Genomic DNA, 5,400 nt, shown 5'->3' on the forward strand with positions numbered 1-5,400 from the left:
GAATTCTGGTGCTGGAGGAGACTCTGGAGGAGACTGCAAGAAGACCAAACCTCTCCATTCTGAAGGAAACCAGCCCTGAGTGCTCACTGGAAGGAGATAACTTAGATAACTCCTGGGGGGGGGGGTGGTCCAGCCTGGATGCCCCAAGAGGAGACGGGCTGCGAGGCTCAAAGGGAGCGAGGAGAGCCGAGACCTTTCATTGCGGAACCAGCTCGGAGCCCCCCGCGACCCCCTTGTCACAACTTCCCAGTCCCGCTGCGCCTTGCGCAGGGGTGACCATACTTTTCTCAAAGAGAGCCAGATTTGATGAAGTGAACATGCGTGAAGGCTGACCAAAGCTTTCTTTACGGTTTTACCCCAATGTTGTTGAACTTTTTTGTTGATTCAAGTTGTTGAGCTTTTAGGCGGGGTTTTACCCCAGTAAATAAACTAGGCGCCGGATTAAACCTTTGAAATTTGAACATACCTGCCCTTGCGGAATCCTCCGCCCCCTGGGAGCCGAACCTAGCACCAGATTCGCTTTCGCTTTCGTACAGTGACGCTCGCAGCCCCACATCTCGGGGGCGACCTCCGGGGGAAGGGGAAGCGGGAAGGACCCCCAGCCAAGCTGCCGCTCCGAGGTAGGGGCTCCTTCGCGGGTGGGCGGACAAGCTGCCAGCCAGTCGGGAGTCGCCCCCCAAGATATGGGGTAAAGGGGGGCGGCCTTTGGCGCGGAGACCTTCGGAGGGCTAGGGGCGGCCGGGGTGGGTCGGTGGGCGGACCTTCTCTCCCTGGATCCTGGGGAAGGGGAGGTCACCCTGGTCGCAAGGGCCTCGATGAGAGCTGGGCAAGGGCGCCCTCGCCGGCGCCAGGAGTCTCCTGGGAACCCAGGAGTCCTGCCCCCTAACCCCCACTCCCGGACGTGCGCTTCTTGTACAGAGCCTCAGTTTCCTTACATCAGGCGCAAGGGCTCCTTCTCCTGCCTCCCGGGGACACCCCAATCCGGGGAGCCCCCTCTCACCCCAGCCTCCTAGCGGGAGGACTCCCGCTCCCTCCCTTGCAGGGAGTTCTAGGGTCCAGCCATATCTGGTGTTTGCAGAACTTTTGTCCCAAGAGGACTGGACAAAGTCAGGGAGGAGGGAGGCTGCCCTTGGCTCCTAGTTACAATAGAGACTCTGCTGTGCCTTAGTGAATGGGGATCCGCTCCACTGTCAAGCTGCTCTTACTGTCAGAAAGTTCTTCCTGATGTTTACGCTGCAATGTCCTTTCTTGTGACTGAACTCCTTTGTAAGTGAACTCAGGCTCACTTGTGGCAGCCCTTGAGATGTTTGAAGATGGCTACCATATCTCCTCTCAGCCCCCATTTTCCAGGCTAAACATACCCAGGTCCCTCAACTGCTCCTCATCAGGCTTAGTCTCCAGACCTTTGATCATCTTGGCAGCCCTTCTCTGCATACCTACCAGCTTGTCAACATCCTCCTTAAATTGTGCTGCCCTGGACTTCTGATGACGCAGAATCACATTAGTCTTTTTTTGCTGCTGCATCACAGCGTTGACTCATATTGAGCTTGTGGTTTACTAAAACCCCTGGATCCTTTTCACAGTGTTCTCTCTCTCTCTCTCTCTCTCTCTCTCTCTCTCTCTCTCTCTCTCTCCCCCTCTCTCTCTCTCCCCCTCTCTCTCTGGTCCACCCCCTGGCAGGTTCCCTTCAAGGCAACCTCCCTGCAGCAGGGACCACCCCACCATGGCTGCCAAGGCCCCGTCCCTCTCCGAAGCCCTCACCAGCGGCTTCCTGACCTGCACCATCTGCCTGGAGCGCCTCTGCCGCCCCAAGATCCTGCCCTGCCTGCACAGCTACTGCCAGGAGTGCCTGCGGAAGTTGGCAGGAGGCCAGAAGGAGCTTCAGTGCCCTGAGTGCCGTGAGCGGGTGGCCCTCCCAGAGGGGGGTGTGGGCGCCCTCCGGACCAACTTCTTCATCAACGGCCTGCTGGACCTGGTCCACCCCACAGGGGAGGCAGAGCCCATCTGCAGTCTCTGCCCGCTCATCGGCCAGGAGGCTGGCCGGCCAGCTGTCTCCTGCTGCCTGGACTGCGCTGACGACATGTGCCGGGACTGCGCCAGGGGGCACCGCTGCTCCCGCCTCACCCACCTCCACCGCATGGTGGCCATGAAGGACTACCTCTCTGGAGAGCACGACGAGGAGATCCGGAAGCGCCAGGCGCTGCAGTGCAAGGAGCACACCGGCGAGGAGCTGCGCTTCTTCTGCACGCCTTGTGCCGTCGTCCTCTGCCGGGAGTGCCGGCTGGGGGCCCACCTCCAGCACCCTTGCCTGCCCCTGGCTGAGGCGGCCCAGGCCCGCCGGCCGGTCATCATGGAGCTCCTGGCCGGGGTGGAGGAGACGGTGCAGGTCATCCGGGCGGGGAGGGCCAGCCTGGAGAGGGAGGCTGCGCAGCTGCAGGTTCGCGAGGCTAGCATCCGGGATGCGGTGGAGCAGGCGTGCTCACGGGCGGTGCAGCGGCTGCTGGCGCACCAGGAGGAGGTCCTGGCCCAGCTGGCGGACTACGTGAAGGAGCGGCAGAAGGCCTGCCAGGCCCTCTGCTCCGATCTGGAGTTCCAAGTGCAGGTGGCCTCCAGCACCGTGGCCTTTGCCCAGAAGGTGCTGGGCCTGGGGAGGGAGGTGGAGATCGTCTCCCTGGAGCAGGTCATCTGTGAGCGTCTCAGGCATCTGCAGGGCTTCTCCTGGGAGCCGCTGGCCACCCGCCTGCCCTGCCTGGAGGTCAACGCTGAGATCGAGGGCAGCAGCCCCCGCCTGTTCAACCTGGAGTTCCGGGAGGAGAGCCCCACTGGAGTGCCGGAGGGCCCCCAGCAGGCGGGCACAAAAGGGGCAAGGAAGAAAAGGAGGAAGCAACAGCAGCAAGTGCCGCCTGCCAAGGAGGGATCCCAGATGACCACCCTCATCCTCAGGGGCTGCCTCCATGCTGTGGCCCCTGTGCCTCCTTCCAAGGTCCCAGGAACCCCCCTTCTGACACCCAAGCCTCTCTTCTCGTGTAGCTTCTGGGTCAAGACCCCCAGTGACAAGAAGCGTCCTCAGGTCACGGGGCTCTGCCCCTTTGGCTCTGGAGAGCTGCTGGTAGCCGATGAGCAAAACCAGAAGCTGAAGCGCTTCTCCCTGCAAGGGGAGTTCAAGGGCACTGTCCCCATCCCCAGTGGCGTGGCCCCGGTCAGCGTGGCCACCGTGGGCAGCAAGGTGGCTTTCACAGCCGGCTCCTGCCTCTACCTCCTGAACGGTGAAGGTGGCCTGGTGTGGCAGAAGGCCCTGCGAAGGGGGCAGGCTAGCCATGCCGTGGTGGGGCTGGGGGGAGACCGTATGGCAGTGTGTGTGGCTGGGCAGTTGGAGGTGTACGACCTGGAGGGGCGGCTGCAGGAGAAGATTGTGCCTGAGGGCAGTGGGGAGAGGTGCCTTGTCTTCCTGGCCAACCACAAGGATGGCTTTGTGGGCTCCGACTGGTACCGCCGCAGCGTGGTCCTGTTCACCAGGACGGGGCAGCTGGTGGCTGAGTGCTCTGAGGAGCAGCTGGGGGAGTGCCAGCCAGGAGCTGTTTGTGCCGACACCATGGGCATCATTTACGTGGTCCTGCGGGAGCTGAACAAGGTGGTGGCCTTCTCCCCCAGAGGGAAGGAGTTGGGGGCGTTCCTCACTGCCGAGAACAGCATCGACCGACCACGGGTGGTCACAGTGGCTAGGGAGGGGCGCTTTGTCGTGGCTCTGAGCAACGGCACCATCCACATCTTCCGGATCAGGTATCAGGGCAAGTGAGACAGAGGAAGGGTAGGGTGTGATTGTGTGTGTTGAAAGCTGTATGTCCCAGAGTTGATGACCCAAGGCAGACTGGTGTGACCAAGGTGAGCAATGGTGTGTGTAGGAGAGTAAAAGCATGCTTTTACTTTGTAACTCCGTTGTGATCACCATTCCTCTCTCTTTTTTTCTATAAACATTCAATAATAAAACAAAATTTAGTAGGGAAATTAGGCGGTCGTGAGGGGCTGTAAACCTTGCAGTAGCCAGCCAGTGGGGAGAGCAGGGAGGGACCCTGCCCTTCAGATATAGGGAGTATAAGCTTATGCTTTGTCAATTGTGGGTGTGTCTGCTTTGGACACCCGCTCTTGCAAGGACGTCTTGTATTCAGTAAGCTCTCTGCTTTTTCACCAATTTTATTCAGATCAAGGGATTAAGGGTCTTAGGAGCCACTTTTCAAAAACTTCTGACAGAGGAGGACCCCTCTGACAAGATGGTGGGCATCATAACCTTTCCAAAGTGCCTTTTCTGCTCTCAGGAGGAAACTCGGGGCTTGGCCAGGTGTTCTGCAAAAGGTTGGCAGAATCCATTACGCAGGAGGGCTCTCGGATTTGTCCTGCTGGTGTGGCCAGCTTCCAGCTGCTAAAAGGGGCATAACACAACACAACAGAGTGTGTAATTGGAGCACAAATCTGAGAGTGTGGGGCACGATATTAAGCCTGAACGTTATATTCATTTGCACCCCAAGGAGACCATCACTGAGTGGGGATCCTGTCTGCGCCTTCCGGAACAATCTGACAGAAGAACATGATTTGTAAACTCTGCTGTGATCACCATCCCTCTCTCTTTTTCTATAAATATCATTCAATAATAAAACAAACGTCTATATTTGCATCTTTGCAAGAGAGGGCAATTGTATATGAGCTGAAATAAAGAGTCTGGATAAAAACTTCCTGTAGTTCTGAGATTTTTGTCCTGGGATGCTTTCAGATGGGAACTTAATATGTAACAGCTGCCTGGGGAACCCCCCCTCCCCATTTCTGAACATGCAGAAACTCCACTGGGAGCAGCCAGAGAGTCTGGGAGCAGGAGCTCACCTGTTCAGAAATGGGGCAGAATCTCACCATGCAGCATATTGGAAACAACCATGAGCAGATATTTGTTTCATTCATTTGGCACCCAAAGCAATTTACAATATATTACAACAACTAAATGAATTGCAAATATGGAAGCTCTTCTTGTATATATGAGAACAACTTCAAACAACAATGCCTAAAATCAGTCGGATTCCAGTGCTGATACTGGCTGGAATTGTTGCAGGAATTTATGTATAGATGGGGGGGGGGCGGTTTGCTCCTCCAGCACATATCCTGGGGTCAGCCTCTTTTCCTTTGGCCTTAGGCCCACTCCCGGCTGGCCGTCCATTGTCCTCCCTGGCTGAGGGCGGGTCAAAGGCCAGCTCAAGCAGGTGGGTGGCACCCGCCCAGGTGAGCCTCCTCGGTGCCGCAAACCCCGCCCACCTGTGGGGAAGGGAGGGCGGATATTGCGGACACACGCCCTAAACCCTGGCTGCGGTGCCTACCCCTTTTCCCAAATGATAAGACAAGAGTCCAGAGTATGGGTTC

The 5,400-nt window shown here is 57.8% G+C and overlaps 1 pseudogene across 1 annotated transcript; it reads left to right on the forward strand.

The window, feature by feature from the left end:
• The first annotated feature begins 505 nt into the window (after positions 1-505).
• On the forward strand, positions 506-3,985 carry LOC309355723 (E3 ubiquitin-protein ligase TRIM56 pseudogene; annotated as a pseudogene). Its single transcript, XR_014173361.1, has 2 exons — positions 506-620; positions 1,693-3,985. The product of XR_014173361.1 is annotated as an E3 ubiquitin-protein ligase TRIM56 pseudogene (transcript).
• The last annotated feature ends 1,415 nt before the right edge of the window (positions 3,986-5,400 follow it).

This window comes from Podarcis melisellensis (genome assembly GCF_964234715.1).
Source record: "Podarcis melisellensis genome assembly, chromosome: 13".
Lineage (NCBI taxonomy): Eukaryota > Metazoa > Chordata > Lepidosauria > Squamata > Lacertidae > Podarcis > Podarcis melisellensis.